General features: G+C 38.9%; 1 pseudogene; it reads right to left on the bottom strand.

The window, feature by feature from the left end:
• Positions 1 to 1331: 1331 nt before the first annotated feature.
• On the bottom strand, positions 1332 to 2014 carry LOC129517877 (MOB kinase activator 1A-like; annotated as a pseudogene).
• Positions 2015 to 19524: the final 17510 nt, after the last annotated feature.

Genomic DNA, 19524 nt, shown 5'->3' with positions numbered 1-19524 from the left:
CTCCCATGCTACAACATGAATAAAAATAGTGGCTTTGAGAGTTATGTTTGTGATAATATTTTCGAATATATTTTTTAACCAAAATCTTCACATGTTAAAATTAATTTGAGTAATGCATTTCACAATAAAAATCTATATGGGCACCTGACTGGCTCAGTCAGAAGAGCATGTGACTCTTGACTTCCAGGTCTGAGTTCAAGCCCCATGTTGGGTGTAGAGATGATTAAAAAAAATAAACTTTTAAAAAAAATCTGTAAGATTATCTGTAGAAGCCTTAGAAGATATTATTTCTGATATATACACATACACTCTCCTAACAATTTAGATAGATTTATATGCTGACAAAATGTCAAACAAAGATTAAAAGATGAAAAGGAATTTTAGAAAAGAAAATTTGGTTGCTCCTATACCACATATGCCATTATTGGTTAAAATAAAAATCACATTTTTTTAAATATAGACACATAAACAGAAAGAGTTTTTTAAAAGATTTTATTAATTTACTCATTAGAGACACAGAGGGGCAGAAACATAGGCAGAGCGAGGAGAAGCAGGGAGCCTGATGCCTGCCTTGATCCCGGAACTCCTGGATCATGTCCTGAGCCAAAGGCAGATGCTCAACCATTGAGCCACCCAGGCGTCCCAAGATTTTAATCTATAAAAGCACTGCCATATAGACTATAAAATAGAATACAGGGGGATCCCTGGGTGGCTTAGCGGTTTAGTGCTTGCCTTCGGCCCAGGGTGTGATCCTGGAGTCCCAGTATCGAGGCCCGCATCGGGCTCCCTGTATGGAGCCTGCTTCTCCCTCTGCCTGTGTCTCAGTGTTTGAACATCTACCTTTGGCTCAGGGTGTGGTTCTGCGGTCCTGGGATTGAGTCCTGCATTGGGCTCCCTGCGGGGAGCCTGCTTCTCCCTCTGACTGTCTCTGCCTCTCTCTGTGTGTCTCTCATGAATAAATAAATAAAATCTTTAAAAAAAAAAACGAGAAATACATTATTTCACAATTCTAGAGGCTAGAAGTTCAAAATCGAGGCATTGGCAGGATTGACTCCTTCTAAGAACTGGGGGGGAAGGATCCATTCTAGGCCTTTTTGACTTATAAACACATCACTCTGATCCTTGCCTTCATGTTTACATGGCATTCTCCCTGTGTGCATGTCTCTGTGTCCAAATTTTCCTTTTATGACACTAGACATACTGGATGTAATTAAGATAACCTCATCTTAATTACATTTGTAAGGACACTATCTCCAAATCACATTCTGAGGTATTGGGAGTTAGGACTTTCAACATATACTTTTTGGAGAAGACATAATTCAACTTAAAACTCAGTCTGTAACAGACTGGCAATGAGATAACTCTAGCAGTAGATGAAACAAGAGGGCAACTGTGTTACAGAAATTTTTCAACCTAAGCTTCTCAATGAATTCCTGTAGTGGGGCTAACCCTCATCTATCAATGAAATCGAACTTTAGAACAAATAAAATACTTAAAGGATGTGTTGTGGCAGGCCTTTTCTTGTTCTTGCATCACAGAATCAAAGTGCTGTCAAGAAATATGGGCATAAACCTTAAACGAATGCTTTAGAATAGTCCTTACCACAGATAAAAAGTTTTGAGAAAATGGGACACCAATCTTAAGAAGGAAAAAGGGTTTCATGACCAATTAATCCTGAACTCAAGCCATCAAACAGTTGATGTATTTTGGAGTAGGACCTTTGACTGGGCCTTAAAATTAATAGCATCTTCCCAACGATATTCGGATCTTGGACCTGCAGTTGTGACTAGACAGCTTGCTTCAGTGCAGAGTTCTGATCTGGTCGAAGAAATCTACAGTGCTGTCATCCGTTGGATGAGGTCTTTCTCCTCTGGCAACATGATTGCTCCTCTAGTAGTCTCTCTTCCCAGAGCGCTTCTGCATGTTTTAAGTGTTTGTACTAATGAACTCCTTCAGGGAGGTTCTTCTTTCACTTAAATGTATTAGAGTAATGGCTGCTGAAGAGGAAGCTCATCTTTTTCCCTCCCCAGGGAAAGGCCATTAGACTCCAGTGCAGTCAGGATTCAGAGCCAGCACGCAGGGAGCCAAGAGGGGTAGACAGTCCTCAGTTGGCGGAAAGCAGAGACAGGCTACAGTTGTTCTGAGCTGGGATCAAACTTGGTGCAGACCGTGTGCTGCCTCTCCTACCTCACCAACCAGGAAAATGGACCCAGCTACCTTTCTCATAAGAAAAGGCTTCATTTACACTGCAATTTTAATTTTTGATATCAAATACCCAAATATATATTTATGATTTGTAGTAAGTTATATGAAGAGAAAGGAAAAATTCTATAAAGAACCTCAGTGTCAACAACTGTAAAAGGTGATAATATGCTATATGTTTCAAGGATTAAATGCAATAATGCATGAAAGGCACTTTGCACAGCATCTGGGGTTCAGTAAATGGTCAACAATATGAGCCATTTTGATATTAACTTTTTGCCTTGTAATTCCAAACTTAATGTCTGCTCTGTTGAAATGTTTGCTGATTTATAGTGATGGATTCTTCTAAGGAATTTATAGTCTATTATTATTATTTACTGCAGTTAATTCACCAACTTGTTATTCTACCCCTCCATAAAGAAGAATTAAGTATATGTAGGTTCTATGTCCCAATAAAAGCATATATGGTTTCTTCCTATGCACACTAATCACAGGGTTCTATTAACTCTATTGCTGCCAGATAGAATGGACAAATTATGTGATATTACTTGTATTACTTTCTGCTAAAATTCTAAAGATTGATAGTATTTATAACAAGTAAAAATAAGACTGACATCTAAATCATCCTTGCCAGTGTTTACGATCAGTGTTTTATTTAGGTCTGTTTCATTTTTCTAGCCATCCTGCAACGTCTTACTATTTTGATTGACTTGAGCTTGATGCCACTTGGAAAGCATTCTTGGCGCATGGCACTGGGAGGGAAATTGCCGTCATTGGCAGCCTGTGTGTCATTCTGAGAGCATCTCTGTGTGGCTGGGAGGAATCAGAGTGCCTGTCTTTGGGGATGAAAGGATGGAGTTCCCCTCCAGGGTGTGGCACAGGGCTGACCCAGGGCTAGTACTACGATGTGTCTCTGGTGTCTTTTGCTGTTTTCCTGTGCTCATAAAATTGCAGGCAATAATGTGGGTCATAGAGCCATGTGATGTGGAACTGTAGGCCTGAGATGGCTTTTGAGTACATCCTGTCATACATCTGAGCATGTGACTGTATCTTCTAGAGAATACTACTACTTAAAAATACTAACAACAGCTGAAGTTATTAATCTTTAATAACTGTCAGTCCCGCACAGCCAAAGGTAAACTTTTATCTAGTGACTCATGTAATTTCAGCAGTACATGCCAGTGGGATGTACTATTATTCCCAGATGAGCAAACTGAAGTTTGGAGAAATTGTAAACGTCCAAGGGACTATTATGGACACTACATGATTGCTAATTTTTTTTCCAAAAATAATGTTGGATATGTATGTACTTCTTTAGAGTTTACAAACTTCTTTGCCATAAGTTATTTCCACTTGATCTTCCTCCTCACAGGCTTGTGAGAGTCTGCTCCAAACACATCTTGCCCACCATCTATTTTTGCACCTTTCATCAGAGAAACTGGAAAGCCTTATCCATAGAATGTTATCCACATCCCAGAAACAAGGGACTTGAGTTTGGGTCTAAATGAGGCCTCCATGATTTGTTCTGGGCCAACAAAAGTTTCTTATCCAGGTAAATGGGTTTGGGTAAAGAAACAGATTTATCTAATATTCCCAAGAAACCCTTCACATGGTTGGCTGCGAGGACACCTAGCATCTACTGCTGCCTTCCTCCTCCTCCCTGGAGTCACAGTGAAGCTGCACAGAATCAGGAGCTGGGAGGTTCTTTCCTGGCCACTAGAGGCCAGCAAGCCGCTGTCAACAACCTTCCCAGCTGGAGCATGCTGCTTCGCACTTGACAGAGAACGAGGAGGAAATGATCATTCCAAGTGAGGAAAATGATGCTAGAATGTTTTTAGGAGAAAAGATATGTCATTTCATTGTGTACCACTGAGATGCCTGTGGTGTTTAAGTCCTCCCAAGACTTCCCCAAAAGGCAACCCTGAGCAAATTATTATTTTTTAAAGATTTAATTTTTTTATTCATGAGAGACATAGGGAGAGAGGCAGAGATATAGGCAGAGGGAGAAGCAGGCTCCCTGTGGGACTCAATCCCAGGACCCCGGGACCACACCCTGAGCCAAAGGCAGATGCTCAACCACTGAGCTGCCCAGGTGCCCCAGCATTGAGCAAATTAACAAGTAGAGAACGTATGTCTTTGGAATGCCTGTCTATGTCTTCTAAAAGCCTGTGTGTTCCTTTATAGCATAGCGTCTTCCTTCCTCCCCATCCCTATTCGAAATAAAAAACAACTTTTTTTCTTTTTTCTCCCAATAATTTGATTTCTTGAACATAATAATGTCATGCCCTTTCTCTTCTCTTGGGGTTTATACAACCTTTGTGTCCCTGTATTTCTTTCTATTGCTCACTCCTCTCTTCTCTCTGCTGCACTTTTTTTTTTTAAGATTTTATTTATTTATTCATGAAAGAGAGAGAGAGAGAGAGAGAGAGAGAGGCACAGACACAGGCAGAAGGTGAGCCAGGCTCCACACAGGGAGCCTGATGTGGGACTTGACCCCGGGACTCCAGGATCACGCCCTGGGTCAAAGGCAGGCGCTAGTTTAGCGCCGCCTGCAGCCCAGGGCGTGATCCTGGAGACCCTAGATCGAGTCCCACATCAGCTCTCTGCATGGAGCCTGCTTCTCCCTCTGCCTGTGTCTCTGCCTCTCTCTGTGTGTGTGTGTTTCTATGAATAAATAAATAAAATCTTAAAAAAAAAAAAAGGCAGGCGCTAAATCGCTGAGCCCCCCAGGGATCCCCTCTGCTGCACTTCTACAAGGGAATAAACACTCCCTGGGTAGGTACATTTACTCTCATTGTTTCAACTACCACATTTGTATAAGCTCCAAAGTCCCCATTTCTCATTGACTGCCATTTACATATGGGTGTGTCCCCAAGACCTCAACTCAATAGAATGAACACTATACCCGCACTGTATGAAATAATCCTGACAAACACGTTTGCAAATCTTTGCATTGGAGAGAATATCTGTGAAAGGATACACAAGAACCCAATACAGGTGGTAGTTTCTAGGGCTGGGAACACTACAGCCAGGGGAGGAGGTTGGAAAAGGACTCCATTTTCTCCAGATGCCTTTTTGGATTCCATGTAATGTGCATGATGACCCATTTTTAGAAAGGTAGTTAAATAGACATTATTAATGTTCAAACCTTCCAAACTTCTACCAAGCCCCATGCTCTCCTGTTGTCACACACTGCCTGGGTAGATAAATTCATTCTCACAGTTTCGACTACTACTTGGGAGCTGGTGGCTCCTAGGTCTAGTATTTCTGGAAGCTCCACAGTTCTACTTCTGACTGTCAGATATTTACCAGTGGGTGTTTCACCAGGCCTTGGACCCAACTTCTCCCACACCCCATTCACCGGCTTCCAGCTACTCGACCCTTGAGGAAGGATGTCTATAAATACTGTAAATTTATGTTTGTTTTAAAAATACAGATAAAGAAGGGACCTACTTCTCCTCTTCCTGAATTGTCAGTCCAAGATGCAAACAACCATCATCTTGCCACACATGCCCTCCACAACTGTGGAACCTGTGGAAGGAACTGTTTCTTTCCTCCTCAGATCTGTGGAACTTCCACATCAAGCAGCTCTGCCCCTGCCCAGAAATACCGCTCAAATTCAGCCTGTCCTCCCCATTTCTGTTACCTTCCTTTAGGCTCCAGTGATCTCTTTTTGTGGGTTTCCATGCCACCTCCAAATTTCAATTCCTTCTTCTAGTATAGTTCTTTTCAAGGTCACCCTCCACACAGCTGCCCCAGCCATGCAGGTAAGTGTAAATCTAATAGTACCATCCGGGGCTTCTGCCTGAGTGGCTCCCTGTCCTAGGTGAGGTGGCACCACGCCCTTCCAGGCCCTGCCTGGCCCATGTGTCAGGCCTCATCTGCTCCCATTTCATGTCTTGTCACAAAAGTAACATAACTGTTTACAATTTCCCCAACATTCTCTGCTGTTCCTCCCCCTGAAATTTTCTGCTCCTCCCTCTGCTTGGAAGGCCCACTCCTGACCTCCTTTGGTGTCCCTTCATCTTGGTTACCTTCTTGCCATCACTAAAGACTCGTGCAAAAGCCTAAGGAAGGAGCATGGAACCAAGACCGTGGAGACTATGCAGAAAATGGCCAGTCCCAGGCCCAACATCATCCCATCATTCACAAGGTAAAGCAACAGGATCATGATTTCCAGCTAGCTCAACCCTGTAATGTAGGTAACCAATCTAGAATTTCTGTGACTATAACATTTATAATCTGGCATACTTACTAGAGGAATGAAAGGAGCAAGGAAAAACTCAAATTTAGACTACACAGTGTCTGGTTGCCCAACAACAAAGTACTAGGAATCCATAGAGTAGGTACTAAGAATCCATAGAGTTCCCTGCTGTCATAAAATATCTACTGACAGTTTTAATTTACTTTATACTTCACAGTGAACCAGGTTAGTATTTACCCTCTTTTTAGGCTTGGAAACAATCTGATCAACCTTCTATGCAGGTAACAGGATGAGAAAGTGCTTCTGTCTCTTATAAAGGCTATCTTTTCATTCCTAGGGTCATATCTTGAATTTCAGGTAAACTTTTAGTTCACTCAGTGCATAGAAAAATATGTCAGCATTTGGACATTACAGATTTAAGTTATAAAACAAAAGCACCTTGAGTCTTTGTATGTTTACAATGATAAAGATACATAGCAAGGGGATGCCTGGGTGGCTCAGCGGTTGAGCGTCTGCCTTCGCTCAAGGTGTGATCCTGGAGTTCTGGGACCGAGTCCCACATCAGGCTCCCTGCATGGAGCCTGCTTCTCCCTCTGCCTGTCTCTGTCTCTCTCTGTGTGTCTCTCATGAATAAATAAATAAAATCTTTTTTTTTAAATTTATTTATGATAGTCACACACACACACACAGAGAGACACAGGCAGAGAGAGAAGCAGGCTCCATGCACCAGGAGCCCGACGTGGGATTTGATCCCGGGTCTCCAGGATCGTGCCCTGGGCCAAAGGCAGGCGCTAAACCGCTGCGCCACCCAGGGATCCCAATAAATAAAATCTTAAAAAAAAAGGAACCAGTCATTCTGAAGAGAAAATACAGATACTGAGAGGCTTTCATAACTTAATTAAAATAACTTAAATTTTTTTTAAAGGCACATAGTAGGAAATTCCCAATATCCAAGTGGTCTCTACCAAATAAGAGTGGGGCTGAATTATCTGTGGTAATTAGAAAAAGGTATGCAGAATGGAAACAGAGGCAGTATCAGGAAAATTCAGTCAGGTTTAGCTTTTACTTCACCTATGTGGCACACATCAAGTATCAGACGATGGTCAACAGAAGAATATTAGCAATTCTCTGTTGGCGATTCTCTGGGCTTTGGAGTGTGCCACTAAGAGTATGTTTGTGCCACAGTTAAAATAAACTCAGCTTTGTTTCAAGTCGTTTATTAATTCAGTCAACAAATATTTGTTGAATGCTATGTGCAACACTTGGGATAAAGATTATTATAGAAAATGATAACATATTTCTGAGACACTTCAAAATTAGCCAATCTATATTTGTCAAGAGGATTTGCAGAGAGGCATTATGAATAAGAATAAATAATAGAATTAAATAACATATCTAGTTAGGAATGAGGCTGTCCATGTTTCTCTCTTGTCATCTGAAGGTAAGTCAGAGCTACAGAATAAAAGAACACAAAATATATATAGATAGATACGGTGTCTGTACATTCAAAGGATTTGGGACAATCCCAATTTAAATATCCTTTCCCTTGTTTTGAAGAGTATGTCTGTATTTGTCAAACCACATATACAGATTTTGACTTGGGAAATACAGGTAACTTTGCTGAAACAGACAGAGGGCATCTAATGATTCACTAGGTCCCTTCAGGAGGACAAAAAGACAGCAAATGGAAAACTCCCTGAGAAACAGTGACTACAAGGATCATGAAGGCAGGAGCCTAGCTGGCTCAGTCAGCTGACTCTTGATCTAGGGGTTGTGAGCTTGAGTCCTAAGTAGAGACTACTTAAGTAAACAAATAAACTAAAAAAAAGGATCATGAAGACAAAGACATGGATGGTTCTGCATAAGGGACAAGACAGAGCAAAAGGACCCAGGCAGGCTGTTTTCAAAGGTGGAACTCCTTAGAAACATTTCTTTGGGGATCCCTGGGTGGCTCAGCGGTTTAGTGCCTGCCTTCGGCCCAGGGTGTGATCCTTGAGTCCTGGGATCAAGTCCCGCATCCGGCTCCCTGCATGGAGCCTGCTTCTCCCTCTGCCTGTGTCTCTGCCTCTCTCTCTCTTTGTGTCTCTCATGAATAAATAAATAAAATCTTAAAAAAAAAAAAAAGAAAAGAAACCTTTCTTTGGTATTTAGAGAGAGGAGAAAATGTTTTTAAAAGGGTGGGGGGGAGGGGAGGAGAATAAAGAAAGTTCTTCCTGAACTTTTCTTGAAGGTCAAGTTAATTACTAAAAAGACTTACATTGACTCCAAATCCCTCATTTTGGACTTCCAACAAGCTCTGATATAATTTTTTTTTCTTTCAGAGAATAGACTACACTAATCTTGGAAAATGTTCATAGATATTTTTCAGGGTAATATATGTGTTTTAAAACACAAATAGATAAATTGGTTTATACAGAAAAATCTAGTCATTGCAACTACTTTTTCAAAGTTAGACATATTTCAGGAATATGCCACGATTTTGATTGGGTCTAGGGATGGACCACAAATGATATATCTATAGAATGACTCACCTACATTCTCTTATCCAAGGTAGGCTTAGCTATTTTGAGCCTGAAAATCTGGATTGAACCTGATTCTACCTCTTGCTGACTTTTAGATCTGAGACATTTTAAACTGTCTCAGCTTGAGATTCCTCATTTATAGAAAGGAGACAAGTTCTTCCTTGCAGAGATTTTAGAAATATTAAATGACCTAAAATATGTTAAGGTGCTCTGAATATGATAAAATGATAAATAAATTACAGTTTTTAAAAAATATTTTATTTATTCATGAGACACACACACACACAGAGGCAGAGACACAGGTAGAGGGAGAAGCAAGCTCCACGTAGGGAGCCCAACGTGGGACTCGATCTGGGGTCTGGGGTCTCCAGGATCATGCCCAGGGCTGAAGGTGGCGCTAAACCGCTGAGCCACCAGGGCATAGTTATCAGTGCACTTTACTAACTCTTTCTGGCTTATTTGCTATGGTATGGAGGGAGAGTATTCCAAAAATGAACAAGGCAGAACTCTTGACCAATGAGCTAAAAATATATTACACAATGGTAGAAGTACTGACTTTCAATAATCATGTACAACAAATTAATTTTATATCTGGGTAATGTCAAATTCTACATTCGATGCCAATGTTGGCTCCCTCCCCCCCACCATTTGACCATCTCATTAAATATTTATTGTAAATAATGGCTATTTTCAGTAAAGTGGATATAGATGTTTTATCTACCACGGTCTTTAATGCCAAATAGTCTCACAAATATGGCCAGATATAAAGTCATTGTTAAAACTAACAAAATGTTCAATATTATGTCCTGGATGTTACTTGTGTAATATTCTTGCTGTAATCTTACATTATGCTTTCACCAAATGTTTCCTGAATATCTGCCACTGTACTAAGTACTTTGGGGGACACAATGATAATTAAGGCACAGTTTAAAACTCTAAGACATTCATCATCTAGTGAGAGGGAGGTGCTAGTAATAACATCAAAACGTCAGCTCTTAAGGAGTTCACCAAAAAAGGTACAAAGTTTCTGAAAATATAGTCAAAAATAGTTTATTTCCAACTTCAGGGATCTAGAAGGCTTTTGTGAGAAAAATTATTTTCAGCAAGGTCATGAAAGCAAGGTCATGAAGGATGGGTAGGACTCTTTCATCAGATATGGCAATGAAGGGATGCAGGTTAGCAGTTAGGCTGAGAAGCAAATTGAACTCGACCCAGAAAGAAGATGAAAACAGGACATTTTCAGAGATAGTTACTATAACAGCAAGGTCAGAACACAGGGAATGAAAAAGATGAAGTTGAAATGCAGGTCAAGAGAAGATGTGGAAGATTTTGAATGCCCAGCTCAGAAGCTAGATTTTTTTTCTAGATGCAGAAATCCAAAGAAGAAAGAATGTCAAGAGTCTTGGTTCTAGAAAGATGTACTACCACTCAAGTCAGTATGAAGGATTTATTGGAGGGGTAAGAAAGAGACTAAAGGGAAGTAAACCAGATAAAAAGCATGGCCATAGGTCAGGGATTTTAAGAACTAGGAGGGCAGTGGAATCAGAAAGCAACAGATTTTTTTTTAAGATTTTATTTATTCATGAGAGACACACAGAGACAAAGAGGCAGAGACACAGGCAGAGAGAGAAGCAGGCTCCATGCAGGGAGCCAGATGCGATGCGGGACTCCACCTGGGTCTCTAGGATCAAGCCCTGGGCCGAAGGCGGAGCTAAACTGCGGAGCCACCTGGGCTGCCCCAGAAAGCAACAGATTAACAGCAGTTTGCTTCTTTATCTTGACATATTCCTTGACAGCACTGGTTTCAGGTATACTGTGTTGCTTAGGTTAAGGGCCTTGGGCTAGACTGAAGAGATGAGAGTGCTTAAGTGTAACAAATTTGTGCAATTGCTCCCATAAAGACTTGCCTGGTGGTAAACATCTACAGAAGGCACACTGAGTTAGAAGTGATCATGTGCAAACGTTTTCTTAACCAAGGGACCCGTGATATAACAGATGTAATACAAAAGTGAAAGTTCAATGATTTGCATTATCCTGACTACACAGAAGCCCAGATTTTGACATCTGGGGACTCTCTGCAGTCATTGTGAATTTTCTTTAGCCTTTTAATTTCTATAGTTTCTGCTATTTTTGCATGAATATCTTTTGCACATGATGGTTGACAATTAGAATTGTCACTAATTTGTTCCCCAAATATGATTGAGCCAATGTACCTACTTTTTATTTTTATTTTTATTTTTTTTAATTTTTATTTATTTATGATAGTCACAGAGAGAGAGAGAGAGGGGCAGAGACACAGGCAGAGGGAGAAGCAGGCTCCATGCACCGGGAGCCCGACGTGGGATTCGATCCTGGGTCTCCAGGATTGCGCCCTGGGCCAAAGGCAGGCACCAAACCGCTGCGCCACCCAGGGATCCCTGTACCTACTTTTTAAAATGCCTTGAGATGGGCAGCCCTGGTGGCACAGTGGTTTAGTGCCGCCTGCAGCTTGGGGTGTGATCCTGGAGCCCTGGGATCAAGTCCCATGTCAGGCTTCCTGTGTGGAGCCTGCTTCTCCCTCTGCCTGTGTCTCTGCCTCTCTCTCTCTCTGAATAAATAAATAAATAAATCTTTTTTTAAAAAAATGCCTTGAGATACTTAAATGTCCAAACTCATGTAAAAATCACATAAACATAAAATGAAATGACTTGTTCTGTTTATTTAAACTCTATTCTCAGAAATAAGAGTCTGAATTAATATTGTTAAAATGTCCATACTAAACAAAGCAATTTACAGATTCAATTGTGATCTTTATCAAAATAACAACAGTATTTTTCACAATACTAGAACAAATGATTCTAAAATTTGTATGGAACCACAGAAGACTCCAAATAGCAAAGAATCTTAAGAAAGAAGATCAAAGCTGGAGGTTATCATAATTCCGGACTTCAAGATATACTACTAAGCTATAGTAATCAGAACAGTACTGGCACAAAACTAGACATCTAGATCAAAAGAACAAAACACAAAGCCCAGAAACAAACCCATACTTATATGGTCAATTAATCTATGGCAAAGGAGGCAAGCATATATAATGGGAAAAGAGTTTTTAAAATAAATGTTGTTGGGAAAACTGGATAGCTAAATGCAAAATAATGAAACTGGACTACTTTCTTATAATAAACACAAAAATAAACTCAAAATGGATTGAAGAACTAAATGTGAGACCTGAAACTATAAAATTCCTACAAAAGAACATAAGCAGTAATTTCTTGGACATCAGCCATAGCAATATTCTTCAAGATATATGTCTCAGGCAAAGGTTAACAAAAGCAAAAATAAACTGAGACTACACCAAAACAAAAGCTTTTGTACAGCAAAGGAAATTATCAACAAAACAAAATGGCAACCTACTGAATGGGAGAAAATATTTGCAAATGATAGACCTGATAAGAGGTTAATATCCAAAACATACAAAACACCTTTCCAACTCAACATCAAAAAACAAATACTCCACTTAAAAAAGTGGGCAGAGGACCTGAATAGACATTTTCCAAAGATGACATACACATGGCCATCAGACACATGAAAAGATGCTCAAAATCACTCAATCATCAGGGAAATGCAAATCAAAACCACAATAAGGTATCACCTTACTTACTTATTCTGACCAGTGTCAGAATGGCTAATATGAAAAAGATAAGAAATAACAAGTGTTGGTGAGGATGTGGAGAAAAAGGAACCCTCCTGCACTTTTGGTGGAAATGTCATTTGGTATAGCCACTGTGGAAAAACAGTATGGAGGTTCCTCAAAAAATTAAAAATAGAAATACCATATGATCCAGTAATCTACTACTGAATATTTACCCAAAGAACACAAAAACACTAATTTAAAGATATACATGCATCCCCATGTACTGGGGCATTACTGCAGCATTATTTACAAAAGTCAAGATATAGAAGCAACCTAAATGTCCATTGACAGATAAATGGATAAAGAAGACGTGCTATATATATCTACATATGAATGTTAATGCATGCACTCTGCATATCAATGACAAAATCAAAAAGAAGATTCACTTGTTTTCTTCTTCAGTGCATATTAGGATTCTCTTTAGCTCCTCTCTTCCCTCACTCTCTAAGGAAATCAAGATCTGGGCAGGAGTACAAGGCTGGACAGGGGGTGGGGGAGATACTGAACTGCAGATAAATGACTACCTCATTCAATTACTGTTTGGCTAGAAAAACAAAACAAAAATTGAAAAGAAACTGATGTGAAATGTTGGGGTCTGCAAGGAAATGGTCAAGAAAGAATTCTTGAGGCGTCTTCAGTGCAAAAAAAGGTGGTTTTATTAAAGCCTAGGGACAGTACCTGTGGGCAGAAAGAGCTGCACTGGGGTTGTGAGGAGTGACTAATTATAAATTTTCAAGTTGGGAGGGGAGAAGTATCTAAGGAATTTTGAAGCAAGGATCCCATCACCTTAGGCTAGCTACTATTAGGATAAGGTCATTTACTACTGTCTAGTAAAACTTTAGTCATGAGACCCTTCAGATGTATATCAGCGGGCCATGTGCTTGGAGGATGACTGCTCACATGTATCTTGGTGGGGGGAGGGTACAGGTAAAGAAAATTTTCAAAGGCATTTTTATATATTAAAGACTTACAGGGGGATCCCTGGGTGGCGCAGCGGTTTGGCGCCTGCCTTTGGCCTAGGGCACGATCCTGGAGACCCGGGATCGAATCCCACGTCGGGCTCCCGGTGCATGGAGCCTGCTTCTCCCTCTGCCTGTGTCTCTGCCTCTCTCTCTCTCTCTCTCTCTGTGACTATCATAAATAAATAAAAATTAAAAAAAAAAGACTTACAGGGCATGGAGATTGGGCTAATGTCAAGCTAAGGTTGCCTTTTGCCTCTAGCTAAGTATTAACATTGAGGAAGTTAGGCAGCCCTGGTGGCACAGCAGTTTGGCACTGCCTGCAGCCTGGGGTGTGAACCTGGAGACCCAGGATTGAGTCCCACGTCGGGCTCCCTGCATGGAGCCTGCTTCTCCCTCTGTCTGTGTCTCTGCCTCTCTTTCTCTGTGTCTATAAATAAATAAATAAAATCTTAAAAAAAAATAACATTGAGGAAGTTGAGTTCCCGGAGGAAGATCACTCTGTCTCAATTACTTCTCAATGGGCTACAAGGTATAAGGAAGGTTTTTTATTTTTTTGCCTTTGTTTTTCACATCAGAAACATTCATGTGAAAAAAAAAAAAAAGAAACATTCATGTGACTATTTAAAAGGAGACCAAATAACTCATTCCTCAGAGCACTATTCTTGGGAGATAATGGGGCAAAAGGGTTATATTTTGGAAGGCAGCTGCAACTTTTCCTGGAAACTAAGAATTCTTTAATACAGAGGAGGAAATTATTTTCTAAATGCATTGATCCAAGTTCCTAAAAAGTCTGTTTACTTCCAAAATAAAAGATCTTCATTCTGTTCTTAAAGGAAGGATAAAGGTCTTTGTTTCTGCTTAGATACCAGATACTTTAAAATTCTCCCTAAACAGAGATTTTTCAGACATTTATGAAACAATCTTCCTGATTTAAATTATTTTGGTCTACAAAGCCAGATAATCTGCTTCAACCACTTCATTTTACATATGAGAAAAGGTACAAAAAGGTAAAGGAAATAGCTCTAGATTGTCTATTATTTTAAAAATGTGTATGCTAAAAATAAAAAATAAAAAAAATAAAAATGTGTATGCTTAAAAAGGGAGGACAAAGGTCATTTCCCATCAGTATATACAAGCTGATCTGAGAAATCTTTTGGATCTCCAAAACTTCTAGTTTGAGAGTACTAGAAGCTTCTGATATCTGAGGAAGCAAGGACTACATAGGACAATGCCCAGGTATCAAATCTTGAACTGAATTCTGTGCTGATCTAATGACAGCCACAGGAAGATATAAGTGAATATCTCAAATTGCTGTGATAAATACATGCTCATATTTCCTCTGATGGTCCCTGTTCCCCTTTCTCTGTTCATTTATTTATTTTTGCATTGCATGTTCTTTTTACCATTAGATTTTGTGACATACATGAGCTGCATCAACTAATAAATGCAAGTCAATGTGTGATTAAACTAACAAAATTAAAAAAAAAACAGAAAAGCCTATCAGCTTCTCAAACCTTGTTAGCATGAAACTCATGTAATATGTTTTGGTCATTTCAACTTACTGCTCTCCTAAGAGTTAGTTGATATGGATATATATTTACTGGACATATATTTATGTTGCTACAGGAGAAAAAAAGGCAGTTAATTCTATGTACTGGATTTTTTTTTTTTTTAATGGCATGCTGGTGCCAGTTGGAATGTGGTGGGAGTATGGAGAGCATTAGTCTCCTGTCCTTGACCTTGGAGAGTAGCACCATAATTTTAAAAGGCAGGGCTGCAGGGTAGACCTCAAAAGGATGCTGTCCTGCTCACTTTGTCCAGTCTGGCTTGCCCCTCTTCATATCAAGGATGGCAAGGGTGACTATACTCATATCAGACAAAATACTTTAAGTCTAAAACTCTCTGGAGTGACTATACTCATATCAGAAAAAATAGACTTTAAGTCTAAAACTCTCTGGAGACAAAGAAAATCATTGCATGATGATAAAAGGGTCAATTCAACAGGACAATATAATAATTATAAATATATAGGCAATCAACTTCAGAGAACTTAAATACATAAAGCAAATATTGAAAGGTATAAAGGCAGAAATTGATAGCAATAAAATAATAGTAGGGGACTTTGATGCCCCACTTATAATACTGGATAGAACATCCAAACAGAAAACCAATAAACAGCTGATTTGATAACACTGTAGACCAAATAGACATAACAGACATATAGAATAGTTACCATCCAAGAGTAGAAGAATACACATTCTTCTTAAGTGCACAAAAAACATTCTCCAGTATAGATTACATATTAGATCACAAAACAAGTGGTAATGAATTTAAGACCCCAAATAGCCAAAGTAATCCTGAGAAAGAACAAAGTTGGAACCATCACAATCCCCAATTTCAAAATATACTACAAAACTATAGTAATCAAAGTAGTATGGTACTAGCATAAAAACAGACATATAGACCAAAGGAACAGAATAGCGAGCGTAGAAATAAATCAATACATCTATTATTAACTGATCTTCGACAAGGGTGCCAAGAATACACAAGGGGGAAAAGAGAGTCTCTTCAATAAATGGTGCTGAGAAAATTAGATACATACATGCAGAAGAATGAAATTATCTCATACCATATTAAAAAGAATCAACTAAAAATGGATTAAGACTTAAACGTAAGACCTGAGACTATAAAACTACTAGAAGAAAGCACAGAGGAGAGGTTCTTGACATTAGTCTGGGTATGTCAGCAAAGCACAGGCAACAAAAGCAAAAATAGACAAGTGAGGTTGTATCAAACAAAAAAGCTTCTGCAAAGTGAAAGAAACAACATAGTGAAAAGGCAACCTTCAGAATGAGAGAAAATATTGTCAAACCATATATCTGATAAAGATTAATATTGAAAATATATAATTCACACAACTCAATACCAAAACAAAACAAAAAAACCCCTCTCAATTAAAAAATGGGCGAAAGACTTGAATTTCTGCAAAGACATACAAATGGCCAACAGATATGAAAGAGTGCTCAACTTCACTAATCATCAGGGACATGCAGATCAAAAAACCACAATGAGTTATGAGCTCATACCTGCTAGAATCGCTATCATCAGAAAGATAAAAGTTAACAAGTGTTGGCAAGGATGTGGAGAAAAGAGAACCCTTATGCACTGTTGGTAGGAATGTAAATTGGTATAGTCACTATGGAAAACAGTACAGAAGTTCCTCAAAATATTAGAAATAGAACCACCTTATGATCCAGCAATCTTACTTTGGGATGTATATCCAATAGAAATGAAATCACAGGGATATTGAAATATCTTTACTCCCAGGCTTACTGCAGCATTATTCACAATAGCCGAGATATGGAAACAAATTAAATGTCCACTCACAGATGAATAGATAAAGAAAATGTGAGACAGACATACATACACACACAGGAATATTATTCAGTTAAAAAAGAGTATCTTGGCTTTTGCAACAATATGGATGAACCTGGAGAACATTATGCTATGTGAAATAGAGGCAGAAAAACAAATACTGCATGTTTTCACTTACATTCAGAATCTAAAATAATTAAACTCCTAGAAGTAGAGAGTACCAGTGGTTCTGGTTGTCAGAGCCTGGGGGGAAGGGAGAAATGGGAAGCTTGTTGGTCAAGGAGTACAAAGTTTCAGTTATTTAAGATAAATTCAGGAGATCTAATGTACAACACTGTGAATACAGTTAACAACGCCATATTGTGGGGCACCTGGGTGGCCCAGTGGTTGAGCATTTGCCTTTGGCTCAGGACGTGATCCCCGGGTCCTGGGATCGAGTCCAGTCCCACATCAGGCTCTCTGCAGGGAGCCTGCTTCTCCCTCTACCTACGTCTCTGCCTCTCTCTCTCTGTTTCTCATGAATAAATAAATAAAATCTTTAAACAACAACAACAACACCATATAGTATATTTGAAATTTGCTAGGAGGGTAGATCTTAAGTGTTCTCAACACACACAAGAAAAGAAGATGGTAACTATGTGAGGAGCTGGATACTTGAATTAGCTTGACTATGCTGATTGTTTTACAATATACATGTATAGCAAAGTATCAAGTTGTATACCTTAAATATATAAAACTTTAAATTCTCAAGAATACTTAAATAAATCTGGAGAAATAAGAGTAATACATTTCAAAAGACTAAATAGAAAAGTAAAAGCCTGTACATAAATCTTTAAAGCAACATTATTCATAATAAAAAAGGAAATAACCCAAATGTTCAACTGATGAATGAGTATAGTATATCCACACAATTGATTATTTGACAATAGAAAGAAACAAAGTACCAATATATGCTATAATATGGATGAAAATTGAAAACAGTATGCTAAATGAAAGAAGCCAATCAAAAATGACCACACTTCTACAATTTCATTCATATCAAATGTCCAGATTAGGCAATCTAAGAGACAGAAAGTAGCTCAGTGGTTGCTTAGGGCTGGATGGCTGGAGTTGTTCAAGGGTCAATTGTATGTCATCTGACAAAGTGGGAAGATATAAAACTTTTGAAGATATCTGAATATCAGAATTTGTCCTATTACTGGCTATAATCTTTAGTGAGCTTACTAATTGTCTTAGTTGCCTCATCTGAAAATATCACTTTGTCCTTGTATTTAAGTGGAGATTGTCTGCCAGTGATTCACAATGCAGCAAACAAACAAAACAGAACAAGCAATGATCTCTAGACTTAGACCACATTCCTATTTTCTTGCTCATTTACTTTTTTACTTCCTGGCTTCATACTTCTTGCCACCAATCTTAGTTCATCCTAGTTGTATTGATCAATTTAATTCCATTTCAACAACTGGCAATCTTAACCTACACCACACTCAATACTTACTCAGAAAAGATTTACCTCAAAGATGAAAGTTGGACCCAACTTTTAAAATAATTAATATGAAAAAGCTGATTTTTTTTTTAAGATTTTATTTATTTATGAGAGACACACACAGAGAGAGGCAGAAACACGGGCAGAGGGAGAAGCAGGCTCCACGCAGGGAGCCTGATGTGGGACTTGATCCCAGGTCTCCAGGATCAGGCCCTGGACTGAAGGCCGCGCTAAACCGCTGAGCCACCTGGGCTGCCCAAAAAAGCTGATTTCATTGGCAAAGAAATAATGGGAATTTCATCACTGGGAAAACATGGTAATTATACTTTTATTTATTTACCTCTTTTTTAAAAGATTTTATTTATTTATTCATAGAGACAGAGAGAGAGAGAGAGAGAGAGAGAGAGAGAGAGAGAGAGAGAGAGAGAGGCAGAGACACAGGCAGAGGGAGAAGTAGGCTCCATGCAGGGAGCCTGATGTGGGACTCCATCCAGGGTCTCCAGGATCACGCTCTGGGCTGAAGGCGGCGCTAAACCGCTACGCCACCAGGGCTGCCCTATTTGCCTCTGTTTCTCAAAAAAATATTTATTTTATTTTAAGTAGACTCCACACCCAATATCACCCTGAGATTAAGAGTTGCGAGCCAGGTGCCCCAGTAGTTATATTTTTAATTGCAACAGTTTGAGAATCCAGCACAATGCCTGGCATAAAATGAGAACTTAACAGATGTATGATAAATATAAGTATAAAAAATCAAATAGATTTAAACAGACATATTATCAGGCCATAATTGAGGAATGATATCTAATCTGTAATTTATGTATTGGAGAATTTTGGTGATGACAAAAGAAAAGCTATGCTAGATCAGAATAATAAATTAACTGTAGTATGGTGAGGTGTTTGGTATTCATATTGTATATTTTATTTATTTATTTATATTTATTTTTTCATATTGTATATCTTAAAGGGGATGTATATCATAAGCATCAGAAAAATTTAAATAGAACAGTATGAAATTTCAGGAAGAATGTAAGTTTCAAAAATGTAGGTATGATACACAATTTTTAAAAAAGATTTTATTTATTTATTCATGAGAGACA

Source organism: Nyctereutes procyonoides, unplaced genomic scaffold, assembly GCF_905146905.1.
Source record: "Nyctereutes procyonoides isolate TBG_1078 unplaced genomic scaffold, NYPRO_anot_genome, whole genome shotgun sequence".
Lineage (NCBI taxonomy): Eukaryota > Metazoa > Chordata > Mammalia > Carnivora > Canidae > Nyctereutes > Nyctereutes procyonoides.
Note: the sequence above shows the minus strand (reverse complement) of the source record. Positions and strands in the feature narration are given on the sequence as shown.